The 24,925-nt window shown below is 40.9% G+C and overlaps 1 long non-coding RNA gene across 2 annotated transcripts in view; it reads right to left on the reverse strand.

Moving 5' to 3' along the window:
• Positions 1-6,868: 6,868 nt before the first annotated feature.
• Positions 6,869-24,925, reverse strand: part of LOC114606932 (uncharacterized) — an 83,227-nt gene continuing 65,170 nt past the window's right edge. For both annotated transcript variants that reach the window (XR_013394578.1, XR_003709005.2), the window contains 2 exons: positions 8,851-8,929; positions 6,869-6,972 (listed from right to left, as the gene is read on the reverse strand). This is a non-coding gene — a long non-coding RNA (uncharacterized LOC114606932). The remainder of the gene's footprint in view (positions 6,973-8,850; positions 8,930-24,925) is intronic.

Raw genomic sequence — 24,925 nt, forward strand, 5'->3', positions numbered from 1 at the left:
GGACAAAACAGGGTAGAAGATAAATTTGTTAAAATTAAATTTAGGATTTGCTGAAACAAGTTTGGAAATTGGGATGTAGAAAGGGGAGGTTTGGGGGAGTCAGAGAAGTGAGGTCTATGAAAAAAAGGAGAGGGAATTATACATGTTTGTTCGTTTCTTTATTTGTTTGTATTGTCTATAAAAATGTTGTAAAATCAATAAAAAATATTATAAAAAAAACAAAACAAAACAAAACAAAACAGGGTAGAAGAAAAGGATATGCAGCAAAATAAGGTTTGAATCAGGTGCCACGGGGGGATGTACTGGGAAGTCCTGAGAGAAGTGATTTATTATGGAAAACGTATGGTGTATATTCAAAAATCTGGAAAAAATATAAAGAAAAATAAATAGTTGGCATTAAGTGGCAAGTATTTATGGGCTATTTGAAAAGAACCAGGGCAGGAGGGAAGAGTCATGGTGTTACGTGGATTATCTTCCTTTATACCCACTTCTCAATGGGTAATGTAAGACACTGCACTTCTGGTTCTGATGACACAGTTAGTGTGTGTCCAACACAACTGATTGAGAAGCTGCCTTGAGGAAGTCCCTTTAAAATGAATGGCCATTGTACAAGAGCAATATCTCCACATATATGCCTGCATGCCCTGCGAAACATGAGATTCAGGGCCAGCATTACAGGTGAGTGAGCTGTGTTTTCAGTCTGGGTGCCAAGCTCAAGGGGGTGCCAGTGTCTTGGTGTGACCAAGGCAAGATACCTGAGAGGTAGGTCTGGGCCCTTATCATGGACATTGCTGGGAAAGCCTAGGAAAAGGGGAATCTGTCACACTGCTAAGTTTTGTAGACTTGTGCAAGGCACATTGCTTGGCAATGCTGCTGACCACAGTGTGGGGTGCAGCTGAAGGCACTGTTAGCCCAGGGTGCTATTTACCTGATGAATGCCATTAAGTGGCCTTAATCCATTAAAAGAAATCACATTTATATGCCGAGGTGGGTGCACAAATAACACTTCTTTTGGAAGCAGGGTGAGACCAGCTGCCATGTTGTCTGTCTCTGAAATACTTGCAGTCAGCTACCAGCTCCTTCCGTGTAATTCCGGACAGCCATGAACCTCAAGTGGCAGAAGAAAAGCTAAACATTTTGCTTCATGAAGAGGTTTCACAAGACATCTCAAAATGCATTTGACATCAGCCCTATTGAGAAATCTCTTTTGTTAGTGAGGAGGATTTAACTGGTCCTTTCTCTCAGGTTTGTGTGTTTAATTAGCTGACAGAACAGCGAAAACAGCAGGAGCCTGAAAGCTGAGGACTCTCTGCAACAGAAAATAAATGTGGAAGCACACGGATGATCTGAATGTGTCAAACACTGTTAAGGAACAAAAACAGGGTGGAATTTAACTGGAGACCTGCTTACCTTCTTCCCATGGGCATGTGGTTGGTGATGCTGAGACTAGATTGTGGACTAGAGGATGGCCTTTGGCCTGGTCTAGCAGGGTTCTTCTTAGGACTGTTGCCTGACTATCAGAATGAGCTACAACAGCTTTTTGGTGCTTACTAAAAACATGCCAGGCCTCCTGGGCTTTTGCGGGTGCTTAATTTCCAATATAACATCCTTGGGGTTTTTAACTTCCATCTATATATTGCAATTTTCATGGTGATGTCTGTACTTTTCAAGTTGCTGTTTGACGCCTTGGAATTGGATGTGAAAGGCTGTATAGAAATACTTTAATAAAATAAATAATAGAAATAAATGAGAAATTCTTTGTCAAATTACCCTCAAGGCAAAGGTGTAGTGCTATTCTTCAAGGAGTTTTGAGTAACTTCAAGAGAAAGGTATTTAAGATGCAATCCTAATCAAGTTTACTCAGAAGTAAGTCCTACTGAATTAAGTGGGGTTTACTCCAAGGTATGTGGAGTTAGGATTACAGCCTCGGGCTGCTAACTACTGCTATGCATGCTTACCTGTGTAAAAGTCTCGTTGAACACAGTGTTTGTGTAGGACTGGATTGTCAGAGCGCCTTGGATTAGAATGTCGGTAGAGGATTGGAATGTCAGAGTGCATTACACACCCCATTCAACCTATCAGCAGAAATCTGATTGATTTCAATGGCTTCCTGGATCACAAATTCTGGGAGAAACCCCACCCATAGGAAAATGTGATGCAATCAAGTAATTCCACTTATCTTGCATTCCTGAGAGTATGTCCTATTGAACTCAGTGTAGCTTACTTCTGAGTAGATAGGTATAGGATTGCATAGTTCTGTAGTTCCACTGCATTTCTCATTGTTAACAGACGAGGAAATGTTCTGGAGAAAAGAGCTATGGCCCTTCTGCTATGTGATCCTGCCCTTAATATCAGCTGGTGAGGTACTTTTCTGGGTTATTCTGCTGACTTATTCCTGCTGAGGTCTGGCAGGTGAATAGTGGCAAATGAGCATCTTTGTGGTGGCACTGTATTTGTGGAACTCCCTCTGCAGATTGGTGCACTTGGTGTGAACACATGTGCATTCGGCACTAGGGATGGGTGAATCCAGTCATTTTCAGTTTTGTTCCACTTCTCATTTTTCCAGTTGTAACTTCAGATCTCCACATTTCCACATCAGTTTGCTTTCTTTTTTTAAAGTGCACATTTCTCCTAATTATGCACACCTTTGGAAAGCAATTTTTCTTACTATAATGCATTTTTGCATACTTCACCCTAGCATATGCATTTTTATACACATTATTAGCAGGAGAACTGCATTGCAAAATTCAGAGAAGGGGCCATTGCAAAGCATGGCTGTATTTTGCTTTGTGTTTGCAGCTGCTGTTTTTATTTCTTTAGGTTCTTTCCACTGAAAATTTATCTGGATTTCTTTCCCTGTTACTTGTTCTGAAAATATAATAGCATCTCAAGAGGCCTTAACAGCTTGTACAAGTACCTTACTCTTTTTCTGTTGTCTGTTTCATCAATGTGTCACATGATCATATTTGAACTGTTATCTCTAGCCAGTCAAACTTTCTGTCTTAAAAAAATATGGTGTGGGTGTATGAAGTGGTGGATCATCCAGTACTTCCAAAAGCCTGCTAGCTTGTTATTTCCAGGTGGGAGTGTGGCATTTTTCCTTTTGTCTTGCCTGGCGGATCTCCATCTTTCAGTATTACCCATCCCATTAAAATCAGTGAGGCATGGACATGAGCCTGGCGTTCATCTGGGGCTTTGGATCCAGCTGATAAAGGCTGCCTCTTTCCTGACTCTGCCCCCAAAATGCCCTGTTTTGAGACCTCACACTGACCATCACTGGCAGTAGATTCATTCATAGAGCCAGTGTGGTGTAGTGCTTAAGAGCGGTAGACTCGTAATCTGGTGAACCGGGTTCGCGTCTCCGCTCCTCCACATGCAGCCGCTGGGTGACCTTGGGCCAGTCACACTTCTCTGAAGTCTCTCAGCCCCACTCACCTCACAGAGTGTTTGTTGTGGGGAAGGGAAAGGAGAATGTTAGCCACTTTGAGACTCCTTCGGGTAGTAGTGATAAAGTCAAATCCAAACTCCTCCTCCTCCTCCTCCTCCTCCTCCTCCTCTTCTTCTTCTTTCCTTAAGAGATTTCCATGGGTATAGCAGAGAGTCTCTGAAGCAGACAATGGACACCGCTGCCCCATCCTAACTGCCTCTGTCCAGCAGACCTGGTGGGGTTAGGATTGTGCTCTCTAATAGGATCAGGACACCAATTTATTTTGTTGCTATCAAAGGTATTTCAAAGAGAATCTAGGTGCCTAAATGCCCTGTTGTTGGCCACTTTGGAGTTAAATATTTCTTCTAGAGGAGCAGAATAGCTAGCTGGATAATTCCCCCCACCCTGTTCCTTGCTGTTTGAATAATCAGCCAGCAATAAATTTACTGATCTAGAGAATTTGGCGCAAAGTGAAAGTACTGTAACTTAATGATATAAAATAACTCCTCCCTAGAAATTGAAGAAGAAAGCCTACACTTTCCTTACATTATCATACATTAGTAACAATCCCAAATAATTGTAATGTATGGAAATTGGGTTTCTTGACTAGAATAACCATCTCTTCGGCATGCAAGAGTAGTGGATAAATGCTTCATCGTCTCAAGTATTCATGGAAGAGGGACTTTTAGCAAGTGAATAAAAATATATCAATGTGAAACATGTTAACTCAGTGTAACAGTGTATAATTTAGCATTCACATTAAATGTGTGTTATAAAAGCATCATCAACTTTATTTTAGTTTTAACAGAGAAAATTAAATGCACAAATTGTGCTAATGTAATGGTGTAGCTCAGAAGTGTAACAGAGAAGTTGAAAAATCAGGATCATGCTCTGCCCCCACCCGCAACTCTGGCAACTTCTTCAGCAAATGCAATGGTTATTTTTGAGGGTTTAATTTAGCACTTAGCTTCATTCAAAAAGTCCCATTTTAGGTGCTTAAGTGAAGGGGATATGTGCTATGCACGTTCAAATATTACATCAATGCTGGACCTAAGAACCATCTGCATTGTTAATATTGTAGGTGGGTTACACCATTTGGGACTTTTCAGTTTAGGAAAAATGGTGAGTGAGGGGAGGACCCGACAGAGCTGCAGACAGTTACGTATGGTGTGGAGAATATGAATAGAGTCCCTTTCTCTCAAAATACGAGAACTCAGAGCCATACAATGAAGGTGAATGTTGGAAGATACAGGTTAGACAAAAGAAAGTACTTCACAGAGCATATAGTTAAACTGTGGAATTCAATCCCACTAGAAGTGGGTGGTTTTAGGAGAATTAGGCAAATTCATGGAGGATAAGATTATCGGGGCTACTAGCCACAATCACTATGTTTTACCACCACTGTTAGATGCAGTTTCCCCCTGAATACCAGGCGCTGGGTAAAACAATTGGTTTGACACAGTTAAATCCAATTAAAACTCAGTTTAAATCCTGTGATCTGTGGAGCTCCAGAGCCTGTTTTCTGAACCATCACCATCTTAACCGGAAGTCATCTTAACCAGAAACCCAGGTGTTACATACTCAGGTGCTAGATTTTGCGCTGCTATGATGGATATTTATCAAAGGATGGTTTGTGCCACAAACTACGCCTAAACAGAAGGCCCAAAATGCAAGACCTGTGCTCCATCACTTTCCCTCTCTTTTAACTGCTTGTCTTTGTTTTTATCTTTTAAAATTATGTATGATATAATCACTTTTTAACTACCAGTTTCTATCCCTTACCTTTTTTAAGCCTTATGTGTTCAGTTTATCCGTATGTTTTATCATATGCTTGTCTGTGTCCGAAATAAAGTTTGATACAGGTGCTGGGAATCACAAGTAGGGAGAGGCTGTTCTGCTCATGTCCTGCTTGCAGGCTTTCCATAGGCAGTTTACAAAAATATGAAATAAAACATGAAGGTATTTTAAAAAACATAGCCTGATTAAAGCAGATATTGAAAAACAGTCAAAAGATTATTAAAGTCAGCTAAAAAGAGATAAAACACATGTGACTTCCACATGTCTGAATGGGTTTACCTCACTGCTATTTTTTTAGAAAAAGAGGTGCCAGAACTCAGTATGGACATGGTCCTTGTTCTCTTAGAATGGCATTGGTGCCCACCTGAGAGGTGCCAGAACTGAGTTTTGGTGAGTTCTGGCTGAAAAAGAGCCCTGCTTTGCCAAAAGAAAAATGTTTTAAGCAAGCACTGAAGACTATAGCAAAAGTGCTTGTTTGATTTCAACAAATGGGCCTGATTCAGAAGGACCCTTCTGATGACAACCTTGCAAATATGCTACACATCCTCGGGCTTTCACTGTTACTCTTGCAGTAGGGCTGCTATTGTATAAGCCATGACATGAATAGAAAGAAGTGGCCACTTCTACTCTGATCAAGGTTGGCCTGCATATGAGGCTGACCGAAATAGTTACCTCAGGTGGCTGAATCCTATAAGGCAGTGGTGCCCCTGTAGGCCCCTTGCCTGCCCCTGCTGCCAGAGCCACACAGCTTCACAGGCAGCTGCAGCTTCCAGCGAGATCTTGTGAGAGTTCTGAGGAAGATTTTCTCGTGAGATCTCACCAGAAGTCGCTGTGTGTCCCCAGCAAGCAAGGCTTTGGTAGGGGTGGCAGAAATAGAGGGGCATCTTCCTGTTTTGCCTCAGATAGCAAATGGGACAGGCTGCCCCAACTCTGATAAAAGTAAGAGGAAATCTTTGAGAATTAACAATTTGAAGTATGCACCAGCATTGGAAACTCACTCCAAGGAACGCTGGATGGGTGCAAAGAACTGGCTACTATCCCGGTTATTGTCACTTAAGTGCTAGGAGAGAGCAGGTCACTGAATCACAACTAGGGGAAAGGAGATATATGCACCAACATAGCCTGAGTGAGGTTGTCTGCTTGTATACACTGCAAAGAATTGGATTAGGCTCTTAGGTTGGAGACAGACAAAGCTGAAGATGGCATGAAAGAGTCATCATTGCCCACGGTATGTGAAATCATTCCACTTGTCATTTCTCTTCATAAGTTTTGCCGGATTTTGTACCTATGCTTTCAGCTCACAAAAGATACTTGATAGATCCCAACCCACAATATTTAGAATTTAGATCAGAGACAGCAGAAATAGTACCCTTCAGATGTTCTGGACTACAACTCCCATTAGTCCTAGCCAGCACCACCAATGTTCAGGGATGCTGGGAGTCGCAGTCCATCATATCTGGAGGGCACCACATTGGCAACCCAATATCTGGATTTCACTAGTGTGAGCTTGCTTTTTATTTATTTGTGTTTGGTGCATGTAATAGGAACTGAACAAAAAAGGGAGAGCACCTTTCCAGCTTAACATAGGTTTGGCAGACCCCACCCCCAAACCACAAAAATATAATACATTCTTATTACCTGCATCTTACAGATATATCCAGATGCTTTTCTTTTTACCTTTAACTCCTTACTAAAATCTTCCATTTAACTCTGATTTAAGAGGTCGTTTGAGGACACTCTGCATTCCACTGTAATAAAGAGCAATATAGTTTGGAAATGTAACAAAAATGGGAACTCCCCAAAAGGATGTGGAAGTGGAATCAAAAAGTAATGGGGCAGTCAAGAGAGAGGTTTATTGAGCCAATGTGTTCCGGACCCTACTGGTCCTCCTTCAGGGAAATTAAGAGAATGAACAAGTCAACATTTAGATGTACTGCTGCTCCTTCCCTTATACTTAGGGCCTGAAATGTGCTGGATTAATAGTAATCTCTTTTGCCTACTCCATTGCGTTTTTGCTTCTACTTCCAGTTAGGGTTTTTGTTTGCTTGCTTTAAGCCTCTACAGCACTACATCAGAAATGGAAGTGCAAGGGGTAGGAATTTATGGAGTGTCAATGAGGAAGACCTAATCATTAAAATTCTGAGCATGAAGGTCTGAGAAGGAGCTAAAGAAAACTTAGAGAATACTAAAGGTTTGGTACATTAAAGTAGCAAAAGGGAACTTCTCTCTAGACCTATGCAATATGGTTAGAATATGGTTTCTATTTTCCCCCAACACACACACAAATGTGCATACACATACACACACAGTTGAGCAAAACCTCTTCATTTGAGCTCTTCCGAAGGAGATGCTAATTGGCCTATAAGGAATAATCTCCCTCTGATGCACAAGCGTAAATTGGCATTTAGTGAAAATTAATTAATCTAAATACAATGGTAACAACTGGAGGACATGTAATCAGATGTGGGGAGAAAAATAAGGGAGACCAAGCTAGAAAACCAAGATCTTTCCTATATTTGCAGTATTTCATGAGTATAAACCTGTTTGGTTAGAAATCATGACAAAACTTTGTAACAGGAGTCCCAATTAGTGGACCAATATCTTACAGTTTCTGATAATTTTGCATACCCTGTAAAGATGTTGATGTGTCAGATCAACAACCAAGATGAACGGAAGAATTAGGCCAATTTACACCCCACTCCTCACATTATATTTGGAATGAAGGAGTAGTGCAGACAATCTCGAGAGGGTTTGCCCCCCCCCACCCCATGTGGTGATCCACACTATGCAGATGGGTAATCATGAGAAGTGCAATATATCACCCAGTTTCTCTCTGGTGCTGGAGAACTGGAAGTACGGTATGTTGGGGAAAGGTGTGATGTCACACTTTATGTGATTGATTCTCTCTGTGCTGGGAAGCATCACGAAGGAAAGGCAGGATTTGATTTATTTTTCATTTTTCATTTTTCTAAGGATCAAAGTCCAGGGGCTAATTAGCATGATCATCTGGACTGGGGGGGGAATTTCTGTGGATAAAAATGAAGTGTAAATTTTACCCCCTACAGGCAGCGTGGCAAAATTGTCAAGAGATTGCATCTTCAAGCGGCCACAGTTCAATATGCAGCTACTGTATCCCATCCCCGCATCTTGCGAGAGGGTGGAAATATAGCACCTAGACTTGTAGTGAAGTGCTATTGTGGCCATTTAACCACAAAGGGAATCATTCAAACCACATTCGCTCAAGTCCCACCACCTCATCACTAAAAAGAGCCATGTGGTTCGGCCTGATGAATTATGCAGCTGATGAGTGAGATACATGTCTCCTAAAGCACACTGAGTGCCTTAAAGGGCACACATGGCTGTAAATGCACTCAGCTCATGTCTGCCATGGTGGTAGTGTGGGCAGGACATGCATCCTAATCAAATATTGAGTATTTGTCAGAAGATACTCTGTGGACAAGCACATATCTGTGCACATATCTGGCACATGAAGCGGGAATCATGTTTATTCCCATTAGATATCAATCCAAAATTCTTCCACTTACCTGACTGGCTTCCGGGGTTGACTGTCCTCCAGAAAAATACATAACTACACATGAATATTTTTTATTTTATGTTGACCAAACCTGGTATTCAGGCTGCAGTGGTGTTAAATGCTTGGGTTGAATTCAGCGGCCTGCTTCAGTTTCAGTGGCGTAAGGATGTCTGCAAGAGATGAAAACATGATTAATCAGGTGTTTACATTTATGGGTATTGAAGATGACTTTTGTTGTTGTGAACAATCTCTAATCTGTTTAAAACTTAAAGAAATTGTGAATGGTTTTCTCTCACACACCAAACTGGCTGTCTGAGAATAAAAGCATAAGAAGAGCCCTGATGGATCAGGCCAAAGGTCCTTGTCCAGGGGAAGCCATAATAAAAAATAAAAAATAACATTTTTATTATTTATATGCCGCCCATCTGACTGGGAGACTCTGGGAGGCTTCCAACAAATTAAAACACAGTAAGACATCAAACATAAAAATTTCCCTATACAGGGCTGCCTTCAGATGTCTTCTAAAAGTCAGATACAGTGGTACCTCTAGTTGCGGACACGATCCATTCTGGGGTGCCGTTCGCACCCCGAAAAGTCTGCAACTAGAGCAGCGCTTCCGCGCAAGCACAGAGCACGATAGAGCACTTTTGTGCATGTGCGAAGTGTGCAGAATGCTTTGCTGCATTCGCAACCCGAAAAGCCGCAACGTGCAGCAAATGCAACAAGAGGTATGATTGTAGTTGTTTATTTCCTTGACATCTGATGGGAGGGCGTTCCACAGGGTGGGCACAACATCTGAGAAGGCTCTTTGCCTGGTTCCCTGCAACCTCACTTCTCACAGTAAGGGAACCGCTAGAAGGCCCTTGGAGCTAGACCTCAGTCTCCAGGCTGAACAATGGGGGTGGAGACGCTCCTTCAGGTACACAGAGCCAAAGTCGTTTAAGGCTTTAAAAGTCAGCACCAACACTTTAAATTATGCTCGGAAATGTACTGGGAACCAATGTAGATCCTTTACAAACCGGTGTCCTGGGAGCTGCTCCCAGTCACCAGTCTGGCAGCCGCATTTTGAATTAGTTTCTAAGTCACCTTCAAACACAGAGCACATCACAGTAGTCCAAGCGGGAGATAACCAGAGCATGTACCACTCTGGTGAGCCAGCAAGTGCAACCTGGTTGCAACAGCATTCTCCCAACTCATGATTCCCAGAACTTATCTTCAGGAGCAACTGGCCTCTGACAATGGAGGCAGAAACATACCCATCATGATTGTTATTGTTTATCCAGTTTGCACTAATCCTTCTGAATGAGTCCAGGGTGGCAAGGCCCCATAGTCACTGATAGTCGTATCCTCCATAAATTTGTCTAATTCTCTTTCAAAGGCATCCTAGGTGGTGGCCATCACTCTATTAAATACATTGAATGTCTTTTCAAACACTAAATGTAGACAAAGCATGTACCGGTATTCATTGCAACACACACACACACTATCTAGACTATATTTCCCTTGATCATATCTGGAGAACAATGTCAAAATGTAGCACAACAACAACGCACCCATAAGCAAATGATGATTGCCCAAACACTCCCAAGGAAAAAAAAATATTGGTCCTAATTATAATCACCGTAGATAATTGGTAGGCAATAAGGACAAGCACAATAGTTCATTACAGCTTATCCTCAATTAGTTGACGACTGTATTTCTCAGCATACATAATGTAATTTGGAAGGAAGGTGTGTCTATTTCTAGACAACGAGGAACAAAAAAAACTGCAAGAGTCTTCTTTCCTCCAGAATTTATTATTTAGGTAGAGGACAGGTGCATTTTTAGGTACCTTAGGCTTGTTTAGGTAAGGGACAGGAACATTTTTGCAAGGAACTGGACAACAGAAGAATTAGCACATTTTTTGCACAATCTGAAAAATAAGGCACATGAAGCTTGCACAACCACCTCCCCACACCTTGATAATTATTAATAGAAACCTAGCATGCTGTATCTTCCTTTGAAAAGTCAAATCAAATTAAAATACAATTAGCATTATAATTCAGCCAGTTCATCCTGAGTGGCATTTTAAGAAATTAAAGCTCTGTAGCTGGTATGCTATATTTATAAAAATTTGCTTGGGAAACTGTGTCAAAGAGCATCACCGCAGTTTCGGCACTAGAAGCTTCAAAACCTGCCATTGCTCTATGCATCTTTTTGTTGTTAAGAGCCAAATGCAATTACAAGTGGTTTCAACCTTCACATTTAGCTCATAATCAAAATATTTATTAATGATGTGCATTCCACAGAGAAAGTATTGCTGGATGGAAGTATTGCAACAGGCATTGAACGAAATCAAAGGTGAACACCGATAGATGTCACATGAGGAAAGTAAATAAACAGAGGCAAAGCAACTATTAGAGTAAAAAGAAAAAGAAAGCATATAGATCAATCAAAAAAATCAATACAGTCATAAACATATGGTGAAAAGATAATTAATTCTTTTCTTTTGTATGCGTTCCTCTCAAAAGCATCTTGCTTTGTATGCAGCTCTTTCATGTCTCATCACACTTCTTTTTATCACTGCAGTATTTTCTATCCTTCCAAAGATTTTTATCTGTCAGATGTTTTTTGATACTAATATTTTAAACATGCAGCATGTTAGTAGCAGCAAAAGTCTTAATATACTTTCCGCATGGATATCATGAATCACCTCATTGATGAGTGCATATTTGAAGGGTTTCTAACCATCAAACATCAAAACATTTTAGCTATTAGAAAGGTGACACATATTTTTCTTTGAATGCTGGACTACTTTGCTTCATTTTCTTAATTTTTATAACTGTGCTGCTGTCTACTAGGGAAAGCTTTTTATATGCTCCCCCTCCCTGGCTCTCTGTGTGCTGTTCTTTCAAATAAGTCTATTAATAATAAATACCCCAAAAGCCCTTATCTTTACATACTAGGAACAGAATTAATATTGGTATCATTATTATCTGAACAATTATTTCATTCTGCACTAATGGCTAATTTGAGAAGTATCACTTCAGAACATTTTGTTGAATCTAGCCATCACTTATTATCATGGCATAATACAATGTCTATTTGGAAATGGATTGTTTAAATCAGTATTTCCCCCCCTCACATTGTAAACTATGCTCAGGAATTACCTCTGACAGAGAACTGCTGTAATTTCTGATACACACATAAGAGTGAAAAATATGGAAAAGACCTTTACAGCTCAAGTCTATAGCTTGAATACGACCGAGAAACAGCACATTCAGATTAAAAGCACTGGCATTGACTTTGGTACGATGTAAGAACTTTTTTTTTTTTGGCTTTATGTTATTTGCAGCTACAGTTCGAAATGCATTGTGATAATAAGAGGGGTGTGTGTCCTCCACTGACCATAAATTAACACCCAATGTTATCATGAAGAGCTCCTCTAAGCTAACATATTCAAGCAAGACCAAACTGATTGTCACATAGTGAATACTGATGTCTACAATAAATAGCCTTGAAACACAATTGGTCTAACATCAAATATTATCTAGGTCTAACATCAAATATTATTCTGCCTTTCTTGAACCACATATATTTTTGTAGTTTTAAAAGTGCTTTGTACTTCTTTTGAACTCAGCAACAGGTGTTACGAATATTTCAAATTTCCCTTCCCTCAAATCTTGACTTGAATTTGCCACCTATAAGATTGTGGGCACAGCTTCTTGCAGTTACTGTTGCAAGATGTTGACACGACTGTAACTGATGATGCTGGCACAAATGTAAATTTGTTCCTTATATAATAGTTTGATGGTAAGTAAATAGTTTTATTTATTTATTAAGTGCCTGCCCGGAGAAAAAAGCACTGGGAGGTTAGTTGGATTTAGTGCCCATTGAAGAAATTTCAATTCTCTGATTCAGTCTACTATTGTTGGTTTTAGTTTAGCTCCCTCTCAATCAATATCGAACAGGGCATGATTTAATACGGTTTTATAATCTCCAAAAAAAATGGGGGGAGGGGGTTAAAGGAGAGAGGAGGGCAGTTGTGTTATTGTCGTTCATCAAAGGGGCCCTTTCACATTTCTTTGCTTTCACCTGCTGAGACCCATTTGGTCTCTTTCAAAGAGAATGCAATGACAAAATGAATGAAAAATGCAAGAATAAGAGTCCCTTTTTCTATCCAATAGTATAATCAATGGGTACTTGTTATCCCTATTGTATTTCACAGAGGTAGTTGTAAGACAATTAAATCTCGCTTCTCAGGCAAATAATTTTGGTAGTTAACCTGAAATAGCCAACAATATTGAAGAGAATGCATGCATGTGAAGCAGTGATGTAATGGGATACTGCTTTGCCAGGGATTTGTTTTTTTTTTTAAAAAAACAATTCTTTACAGCTTCACTAAACTACAGTATATGTGAACTGTAATTACTGACTGATACCATCCAAATGGAAGACAGAGAGAAGTGGAATGTTCCAGCAGATGACAAAAGAGGTGAACAATTGTGATACCGTCTTTAAAATACAGAAAAGTAAAAGAAAGAGAACAAGCGCTAAAGCAGCACAATATTGTATTATCTCTAAAATCTAACTGTATCTTAATAAACAGGAAATGTTTACATAGTTACCAACTATGGTGTAACAACTAATTTTGTTTTAATTCCTTTTGCACCAACCTACATTTGCACATTAATCTTTCCCTCTTCTGACTGAATTGCTTACATGTCGAAAGAAAGATTGTAATGGGTTGGAGCAACAGAACACTTGTTTTATATATTTTTTGTTATTTATACAACCTCTTTTGGGAGGTGCTCAAAGCCCTTTCTCGATCTCAATGAGTTAGAATTTACTTCACCGCCTAACATATCTATAAACCTAAATAAGCTTATACCTCTGTTGAGAATTCTGTTCCATCGGTCTCTGTACAATGAAATACTCTAGCTATTCTTTCCCTCTGGTTTTAGTGAAACTGGTCTCAGCCCTTAACTATTTAATTCAGGCACAGTCTAGATAATTTAACCCCTATTGAATGACAATGAACAAATCTTCTGGTTCTGTCTTAATAAGTGGCTCCTGCACATTCTTGGGCCTCTTTCTTTTGTCACGAGACTTATCCATGCACTTGATCAACCTCACATATGAGTGGGTAGCTCATAGATCAAAGATGCAGCAGTTTCCCTGATCTTCAGAATATATTTCAGAAATTTAGAGAGTATGTCCCCAATATAATTGGTGAACGTGGTGCTTCAGCATACAGTACACCAAAGCATGACATCATGTGATGTTGGGCAAGCACTGCAGTGGCTTTGAAAGGAGAGAAGACAGTGTACATTTTAGAAGCCCAAGCAGAAAATTCAGATCGCTGGAACCATGGCACACACATGGTTGCTTCAAGGTTCATAATGTGCTGAATCCTGGGTTCAGGGAAGGGAGTCTGATCAAATGGAGGCTTCCTCTGGCAGATATTGGATATTGGTGAGACTTCAGCTCTGATCCCATGTCTCTCTGCTTCTTAATAGTAGGACATTGATTACAGTGGAACTTTAAAATCTAAAATTATGGCTTAAGTTATTACAGACCTGGATGCTGGTCCCATTGAAATCAACAAGACTAATGATCCTTTACTGACACTTGCAAAGAAAACCACAAAATGCTCTATTCCATCTCCTGAACCAATGTAAGGTCATGAACTATCACATTAAAGACACTGCTATTGGCATTTGACTCCAACTTTGATAGACAATTGGTAAATATCCACTCTAGGAGGATAGCTGTTTGCATGAATCAATCTTTTGGTATAACTAGTAGCAGATTGAGTTGAAAGTTATGTGATAGATCCACTGTATTTGTACACCCCCAAAAGTTGCTTGGGGTGCTTTTTTAAAGCCTCCTGAATTCAATGTGACACATGTGCCTGCACACATACATACATACATACACCCTTCCCAGATGGTTGGAGCAGTCCTCAGTGACAGTGCCAAGAACAATGTTGGGGCAGGTAGGAGATTAAATCCAGGCCTCTGTTCCTCCTTCCATCAGTTGATGGAGCTGTTAAAGGTGACATTGTTGACCTTCCATTTAGAAATTACATGCATGGAGATCTCTGCGCACAGAAACATCTGTAAGGATCTGTGGATCAGGACCTCTGTTTTTGTTTTTTTAAAGCACAAAATGTGAGGAAAAAGTCATTATTTTTTCATCAGAGGCAACGAGAACACTGTGATGAAGGGAGTTCTTTTTTTACAAAAAAGTACAAAGAAACATCAGTTGCACAGTAAATAATGTGCCTGGGATTGTGGCCTCCAATGGTGCTCACGGATATTTGTTAAGAATAGCCTTCTGCACCATACAGCACTGTCATGATGGATCGAGACGTGCTATGGTCTCAGTTTCATTCATCCCAACACTGGCTTTGAGTCCATGTCAGATTCTGTACCCTTCAACAAAAAATGATTGGCAGATTGTTTCAGACTGAGGCGTAGGGGACCAAGTGCTGTTGTTAGTCAAATTCTACTGTTAATTCAGTGCAGAGAAGCAAATGGGAAGAAGGATAATAGACCTTCCTTCATGTTGTGCAGCATTTCTGGCTGATACAATTGGCCCTCCAGAAAGGAACACAGTTTCTGGAGCTGCTATTGTTTTGTACAGGGAATAAATTGCATCTTTCTGGCATTCTCCCTCTCCCTCTACCCTCCCGCGTTCTTTCATCAGCACTGTAGGGGGAAGGTAGAATTCACAAAACTAGCCCCTCATTTAGTTTTTTCCCTTTCATCTTTTCCGCCTCCGTTATCTTTTATTTATTTTCTCTTATTGTTTATTTATTATGAGATTTCTGATAACTGTCCCTTTGTCAATTAGATATCAGGAAGGTGTACAAAATGAGACCGAAGATGGTTATACAACCGTAAATAACAGCCATGAAACTGAACAGCAAACAAGCAGTCAAAACAACTTTCAGAGGCAGTAAAGAGAGACTATGCAGCTAATACACCCAGAGGACAAACAGACAAGTTTTGACCTGGCATCAAAAAAAGAACAAACTTTGCTGTACTTAATGCCTAACACATTTCTTAGATTTTGGAAAATCAATCTATAATCTATCTAAGTATTTATTGTTTTCTTATTTTCACAATCCTGTTCATATCTCTTTTGGCGCTGTTTTAATAGTTTTCCCGCATATTTGTAATATTGTGTATTTAGTTATTGTTATATCTATCATCTATCATCTATCTATCTCTCTATCTCTCTATCTCTCTATCATCTATCTATCTATCTATCATCTATCTATCTATCTATCTATCTATCTATCTATCTATCTATCATCTATGCATGCCAACACTTTTTGGAACTGAGTCCAATATTCCTAATCAGATGTCCCACATTCAGAAAATTAGAAATCCTTGTTGCTGGCTACTTTGTCAGAGAGTAGGCATAGAGACACTCTGATAAAGACAAGAGCCAGACTAGATTTAATGGCCAGTTTCGTGAGTTTAAATAAGGAATTCCCTGCTTACATGGAAAGAGCTTGCCACTTCTTACATCCCTGTAATCTCCCTGCTTCCAAGTGCTTTCCCTTCACCCTCCCTGCACGGAAGCCATTTCTGGTATTGGAGATCAGTGAAGGAGGAAAGTTGTGGGAAGATCTCTGCATGCATCAGACATGCACCTCTTTGCTTTCTAAACTCAGATACCTCCCCTAGGCTCCTCCTCCTTTGTGACCAGTGTAGTTCTGTGTTTAAATGCAGTAAATTCCTGCATTTAACATTTAGTTTGGCCCTAGCTAACCCCAAATAAGGTTCCCTACTGACAAAACAGTACAAGTCTGCCAATAAAATCTAAAGCAAATATACTGATAGTCTCAAAACTATCAGGATGCTTTGATTTTAAGCAGACAGACTTGGAAAGAAATCCCCTTGGCTTCAGTGGGATTTGTTTGTAGGCTCACAGCTTAAAGATGCAATCCTGCACCCAGGTAGGCACATTCAAGGTCACTTTACCTGCCATTCCCAATTTATGAATAGAGGGGGAGAAGCATGCATACTGTCTCATTTAAAGTATGATTGCCGCGACTACACAGGGTGATATGTTAGTCGGGATACACTAGCTGTGTATTTTTCAGAAATTCAGATGGCATACCTATTTATTTCTACATGGAAATTATTTCCATTCAGTGGGAGAAATGTCCTATCACTCCCACTGAAGTAGATGGTTGCAGTCCAGGTGTGTAGGTGGAAGACCACACCGGGGAGGCATATGTAAGCTGCACTGAGCTCTTTAGATGAAGAGTGTGGCGCAAGCTTAACAAATAAATGCAGCCAGAGTTAACGATGCACTCACCTGCACTTCCATTTGCCCCACTACTTTCCCCTGGGAAAACCAGCTGAATCAGAACAAATGGCAAGAGGGTTTTCTGAGGATTGGCGTTCGCTCGAATTTACCACTAAAGGGTGGGGGAATGCAGCAGATCAAAGGCAAAACTGCTTGGGCCTATGGCCAGAAGTCGCAAAACAAGCAGAAAGCTGCTTGGAACCGTGCTTTCTAGGTATGGCACAAGCAGAAGTGTATATGAGCCCTATGTCTAAATCTCAGTGGAATTCGTGCTTCTCAGTGCTCTCCATTCATGGGAAGTTCTTTGATTCAGCAGAGACTTCCATGAATGAAAGGGGAAGGGCTATGATTTCCTCAAGTTCGCTTTTCTTCTAAAGCTTTCCAAGCCACCCCTATGATATTTTGGAAAGTCTACTCTACAACAGATGGAGAAGGTCACCAGAGATTGCAGAAGGAAAGGGAATCAGTAAATAAATGACTTACTTCCCTACTTCTGCTCTTGGAAGCTTCTGCTAGATTAAAGAGCAATCCCTGGGTGGAAATGGAACATTAGTTACAGACCAGGGTATTCTAAACCTATGGCTTACAATGGGATTTGGTTTCAACTACCTACTCATTGAATGATGCCCAGTGACAGGTCACACTTGGCATGTGAGTATGTTGTCAACAATGGTTTGCGAAATAAATCTGTTAAGCCTTGTTGTCAGGTAAAATTGGATCATCCAAGTTGGTAAAGATCCATGGAATTTCTTCAAGGTCAGATTTTAGGGGTTGCATGGGAAACTTCCCTGTGGACAGCTATACTCACAAAAGCTCACCTTTTCACCCTCCTACTAAATATGTAGGCATTTGGAATCAGGGTTCCAGAGCACTTGCTGTTTGGGGTGGGGAAGAGAGGTGCAATCTCACTGACCACTCCATGTGTTGGATGGATGTACTATTGCAGATGGATTTAATCACCAGCTATTATGTTAAAAAACAATGGGGGGGTTGACTTATGAAAAAGACTTCTGGAACTTTGGTTAGTGAAAGAATGAAGGGCTGGGGGAGATTACATTAATTTCCTTGCCTAAGATGACCTACTAAGCAAACCTAGGGCTATCTGGTGTCAAAATGAGGTCACCCCTCCATCATTTACAATGCCCCCCCATTGTTTTACCTTTTTCTGAATCAGGATTATCTGCTATGAACCCATTCTGCGTGTTTAACAATTTCTACCACAGATGTGCTTTCTGGTTTTGGGCAAGTTGCTTTCTGTCCCTCTACATGCAGAGCAGAAGGTAACTGGTTGCTTCTTCCAGTGTTATTTTGTAGGCCTCAGTTGAGTTCAGCAAGCTGATTTGAATTGGTTGGCTTGCTGTTCTCTGTGGACTTGCCAAAGGAATAATGGGTATGCATGTTTAGCTCTTTGGAAACTTTCTTAAGAACTACAGTTATAGAAAAAGTCTTACTTAAACTTTTATCTCTGTTCCTTGAGAAAGCATTGCTTATGTAAAGGAATTCTGGAGAGGGCTGGCAGCTAGGGAAGCTTTGGTTGGCTGGTGAGAGTTGTGGGGCAGTCAAGCCTTGAGCACAGACTCTTTTATGAGGGAAATTGCCACTGCTGACATCTGTAGCTTTCAGCTCAATCTACAGTACAATCCACCAAGTGTGTTGAATCCAAACCACTTTCTTCCCAAAGAAGCCTCCTCCTGAAATATTAAATAGCTGCCTTTTAGCGTGGTGTCAGTAACGTTCAACATCAGGTCCAGAATTAAGGGTTGACATTGTTGGGCATCTGCTGAGACCTACACCTAGATGTGGGGCTCACTGCTGGTCACCAGGAGCTCCCTGGTCTTGTTGCTATTTAAAAATAGTAGAAAATTCAAACAGCTTTGGAAACAGCACTGGAACAGCATCAGTTAATGTGTTCATTCCCAACCCAGAAGCAGAAATCTGGCAAGTGAATGTGATGGGTATTTACTTCCATTGGTTTTTAAAAGTTCATAAGTGTAATGTGAGTGATGGCATTCCTGACCCCCCTTTCCTTGATGTTCCCTTCCATTGAATTGAATGGTGTGGCCTCACATAATGGTCACATAAATAATTGCATTAGGTTCGGCATCAGCAGACAGCAAGCCAAACAATATTTTCGCAGAAGCCGAAGTACGTTGGGCTGGAAACAGCGCTGCTTGTGGCAAATGCAAGATGCATTCATACATCCCCAGTGTTCCTCCTCTTGCCTTGGCTACTTACTGACCCACTTTTCTTCCTTTGGAAAGGAGAAGTAGCAGCAGGTAACACTGCCTGTTCGCTTGCCTAAACTCAGCCTCTTAGTGGTGAGGGACAAGCAGACAGAGGATCTTACCCAAGAATTCCCCCCACCACAAACACACACACAATCACACATGGGTCAAAACTGATCTGGATCAGAAACAAACCCTCCACATACTGCTGGATCACACCTCCCATCATTCCTGGCCATTGGCCATGCCAGCTGATGCTGAGTTCAGCAACATTTAGAAGCCACAGTATCCTGATCCCTAGTCTAGGTGATTCATGGATCTGGATTAGGCTGCTGCATATGAGGCTGAGTATTCATACCTCCTATCCTTGTCTTAATTATTTGTTTTCTTTGATTTGGAAAAAAAACTGGGGGGGGGGGGGAATCCCAAATTTTGAGCACGCCCAATGTACTGTTTAGAATCACAATTGGGTGAAATTAACAGTGTCTGCCTCATTCTAAAATGAACCAGAGAAGAATTAGTTCAGATTCCTAGGTGGGTTAGAAAGCAGCATGCAGATCTTAACTATCCTTAAATAGAGATGCATTTTTAAAACCTCTTAGATTGTAAGAAATACATATGATACTAGTTCAAAAAAGTATAAAATGTATTATGCAGTCTCTGTATAAACACAACGATATCAGTAGCACAGGGAAATAAATTATGCTGCTCACTTTCCCAGGGTGTAATATCTTTTCTGAGCATATGTAAATTTGCTTTAAGAGGTTTAAAAGGAGTTTCTTAAAATATACTCCAAACTACAACAGATTTGTCATTCATGCACTGCTGAGCATAGAGGCTTAATTTTACTTTTTTTGCTATTATTTTAAATCAAGGCACTTATCCAAAAGATCAAAACAGCTTTTAAATGGACATTTTTGTGATGGGGGAAATGATAATATGTGTAGGAATATGGTAATTTTCCTACTGTGGAAGTAAAGATAGGTACCATGAACATAAACCTGCACCAGGAAAAATTAATCCTTCCTGCAATCTAAATAACATTGCCCAGTGAACAGAAGGGCTAAATTTGTCTCCATCAGCCGATATTGGGACTTGCCAGTATAGAAATATGCTGAGAACGCTCAGTTTCTATCTGAAAATTCAGATGAGGACTGTAATAAACAGAAAGGGTCCAAATGTAGTATTTGAAAGGAAAGGTGAAAAAACCCCCACAGATATTGACTGTGACTCTGCAAACCAAGTTAGAAACATAGTCCCATACTCAGCGATGGAAGACTGAGCAAACTCATCTATGGACTGGCTGTATTGTTGACCAGTGCTATGTTCCGTGTGTCTTTTTTGACAAGTTGTCTGTCGACAATCTGGTTGTCAAAATATATGGAATTAAGCCGATCTAGCCCTTTGGGGAAAGGGCACGCACCAACCTTAAAGTTTCAACTGAAATGGATTGGGAATTGACCAGTCTGGAAATGATAATTTTGAACTGGGCTGTCATTTTCTCATCCTTCACAATCTAACCCTTAACGAAGAAGAAGAAAATAATCAGTGGCAGGAAGAAAAATGTGTGCATGTGTGTGTGTGATTTCTCTGCATGCATATGCAAAACAGGTCATTGTGAGGAATGGCAAAATACATCATAACTTTATTTATCTGTTTCCAGCACAGAATAATGTTAAGGAAAACCCGAACTATTTACTAAGCAAGGTGGCATAATGATGTTTACCCAATTAATTGTCTTAGTTCAAAGCTAATCCTATTTTTATGCTGGGCGGGGGCGACGATTGTGTGTGCTCAAATCAGGCATGAGAAGGACCCCCCCTCCAAAAAAAGCAGGTGAATCATATGTGACTAAACAGGGCTTGGATAGCAAATATACACAAATGGTTTACCATGTGGCACTGCAGGGATGTCTCAGGGCAGTGCTCTCCCGCCATCTAGTGGAGACAGGGAGTCAAGGAAGCTTCCTAAATCCTTGAAGTCCACAAAATGCACTCAGCGCGGAGCCTAGTCAGCACTCTGGGGTGATTTGAATTTGTTGTTATGAAAAGCTGCCATAATCTTTTCCACCATGTGTGTGACCAGACAGCGATGAGTTTAATACTGTTGTAGAATAATCCTATCCCTGTCTACTCGAAAGTAACTGCTATTTTGTGCAATGGCTCCCAGCAAAGTGGGCTTGAGCCTTAGTTAAGCGTTTTAGCTTCCATCTACATCAGAAACACATTTGAATGTGTCTACACATATTTATAAATGTACATAGATGTTGCCTAGGTACAGGTGTAATATTGCCCAACCCCCTTCCTGCTCTGTGTTCTCAGCCTTCCTCGACACTTTAAAGCACACTGTGAGACAATTTTATTCCTAAGTGTACAAATAAGCATTTGAATCGCAACAAACACACATATCTTTATTTTTCCCTTCTCACAGACTGTGAGGCAACAGATTGCCACAGATCAGTTGAGTAACTATACCTTAGATTCCAGCCAACTGGCACCCTAATTTAAATTCCAGCCAATTGCAATCCAAGTGTATATTTCAGTGTTACGTATTTACTTGGCTATCCATTCATTAATTTATTCATAAAGGTAAAGGGACCCCTGACCATTAGGTCCAGTCGTGACCGACTCTGGGGTTGCGGTGCTCATCTCGCTTTATTGGCCGAGGGAGCCGGCTTACAGTTTCTGGGTCATGTGGCCAGCATGACTAAGCCACTTCTGGTGAACCAGAGCAGCGCACGGAAACACCGTTTACCTTCCCACCAGAGCGGTACCTATTTATCTACTTGCACTTTGATGTGCTTTCGAACTGCTAGGTTGGCAGGAGCAGGGACCGAACAACGGGAGCTCACCCCGTCGCGGGGATTCAAACCGCCGACCTTCTGATCAGCAAGTCCCGGCTCTGTGGTTTAACCCACACATACATACAATTATGAATCACCTCCGGAACTCATAATAATTTTTTGAAGGTGCCTACAGAGTGTGTGTGTAGTGGTGGTGGGGACTGAGCCCTTTTCTCATCTGATCCCAGTTCTAAAGTGCAGCCCAATATCTGTCTGAACATACTCAAAGTGTCTTCTTACTTTAGAATCCCTACTCTACCAGAACTGGAACAGCTGTTCATTACATTAGTGTCTGCGAGGAGTAATGGAAGGAGAAATAAAAGTATTTCATGTTTTTATATTGTGATTTTTATGTTGTAACTGCCCTAAGACCTGCAGGTACAGTGCAGTATACAAATAATAATAATAATAATAATAATAATAATAATAATAATAATAATGTAACATATAAAGGCCTGAACAACCTGACACCGGGTTACTAGAAAGACCGGCTGCCCTTGTATGCTTAAGACTTAAGTGGTTCAGAAAGCCTTTTTTGATTGATTGATTGATTGATGATTAGAAAGTCACAAGTGCCTTCTTAAATTGCTGAATCATTGTGAGACTCTACATGCCCCTCTCCACATTTATGTGAAATTAGTATTAACATATCAGGCCATCAGGGTTTTGTTTAGTTCCCCCCCCCCCAAAAAAAAAAACCTAAAATTGATTATTACTACTTGTTAGAATAATTTCTAGGCTGAACCCTGTCACTAGTTTTCATATTGATTAAGAAAAAAAAAGTAATTCAGTCTCAGTTGAATTCCTCCTGAACCCTTCCCACAACCGGCAAATTTAAGTGCTGGAATTAAATTTATTACCTGCTCATGAAACTGAACTACTGGTCTTAAAGTGTATTGTTGAGGCTTAAGCATCCCAATCCTAAACGCATTAACTTGAAAGCAAGCCCATATGACTCAATGGAGTTCATTGATTAAATAACTGTGATCCAGAGTGCACCTTGCTGCATTCATGGCATCCTGCCCCTCACCCTATGCCAGCTAAACAGCATTGCTCACCTATTGGAGCTGAGAGGCTGGTCTGAATCTCCTTCCTGCACAGTGACATCATCACAGTCATTAGTGCTATCAGAACAGACAACACTAATTATGCATTCAGTGCTGCTTGGGGATACATTGTGCACACTGCTCAGGTGTTGAATATGTGACATATGCAATTGGGGGAAGTGCTTAGACATCTGTTTCTGCATGCAGATCACTTCCACTATATCACAGTTTGTGCTTTAACGTGACTGTAGGATCATCAATAACCACCCAGATTTCTAGAGCTGATTTCTGTTGTAGTATTCTTGATTTATTTAACGAATTCGTAGGTCAACCTGTCAGTAAGTATCTCCACCCTAGCCAAGTAAATCGGAACCTTTCCCCTTCTTTTTGCGGTGAGGGGTGTCTTTCACATTATGACAATGAAACCTACATTGGAGAGAATGACAATACAATAGGAAAACTTGTAATTTCTGTTAGGTATCTTGCACTGGCAAGGGACGCGGGTGGTGCTGTGGGTTAAACCACAGAGCCTAGGACTTGCCGATCAGAAGGTCAGCTGTTCAAATCCCTGTGATGGGGTGAGCTCCCGTTGCTCGGTCCCTGCTCCTGCCAACCTAGCAGTTCAAAAGCACATCAAAGTGCAAGTAGATAAATAGGTACCACTCCAGCGGGAATGTAAACGGTGTTTCCATGCGCTGCTCTGGTTCTCCAGAAGTGGCTTAGTCATGCTGGCCACATGACCTGGAAGCTGTACGCCGGCTCCCTCAGCCAGTAAAGCAAGATGAGCACCGCAACCCCAGAGTCGGTCACGACTGGACCTAATGGTCTGGGGTCCCTTTATCTATCTTGCACTGGCAACATCCACACATTCTTAGGCTCTGAGAATCTCTTGTGAATGCAACTGGAGTGAAACCAGTATGGTCTTCTCCCCAGTTCATAATACTTCAGCTGGGCTACCGGCTGTCATAACGTGAATGATGTCCCAGCAATCTGGGTGTCATGGGCTGAAACATTCTCGAACTACTTTAATCAGTTTACTGCATGTATCCTCAATGGACGCCTGGCATGGCAAACTGAAATTGAAAGTATGAAATTGAAAGTATGGGTGCAATCCCATCCAATGCAACTTTAGCACCCTTGTGCAGAGGATTCTGCAGGTTCACTAGGATTACAGAGAGGATAGCATACATTCACAAGCTCGAAATCACCTACTTGTACACATGTACTCACACACTTCCCATATCCTCATCCATGCTCTGCACTCCGGGAAGGTTACTGTTGTGTTCTAGAGTGTAAATAAGCCATGCAGAGGGGAGACTAGCTATAGATGCACAGACCTCCTATTTCCCTTCATGACACCTGGTATTCCATAAATGTGTGCTCTCACACATGCAGAAAACAAGATTCTACCAAACCTGTGGGAACTCATGGTCTACTCACAATAGACTGGACATCTAATATTCAGCGCATATGCATTTTTCTACCCTGCATATTCTTACATTCTGACTCCTTCCTCTCTCCCCATTTTGAAGTACAGATGGAAAACTCAGATATCTGAATAACAGTGCAGTTAGCTCTTGCATCTTTCACACGCGAGTTCAGCATTGCATTTTTTAAATGCCAATCATTGCCAAGAATGGAGCCGCTGTTTCTTTTTCATAATTTCTTTAATTAAGGCTGAAGCTGCTTGTGATTATTGTGCAATAATGTTCCTATTTCGTGAAACAGTTTCTTAGCTCACATGCC

Source organism: Podarcis muralis, chromosome 11 (assembly GCF_964188315.1).
Source record: "Podarcis muralis chromosome 11, rPodMur119.hap1.1, whole genome shotgun sequence".
NCBI lineage: Eukaryota > Metazoa > Chordata > Lepidosauria > Squamata > Lacertidae > Podarcis > Podarcis muralis.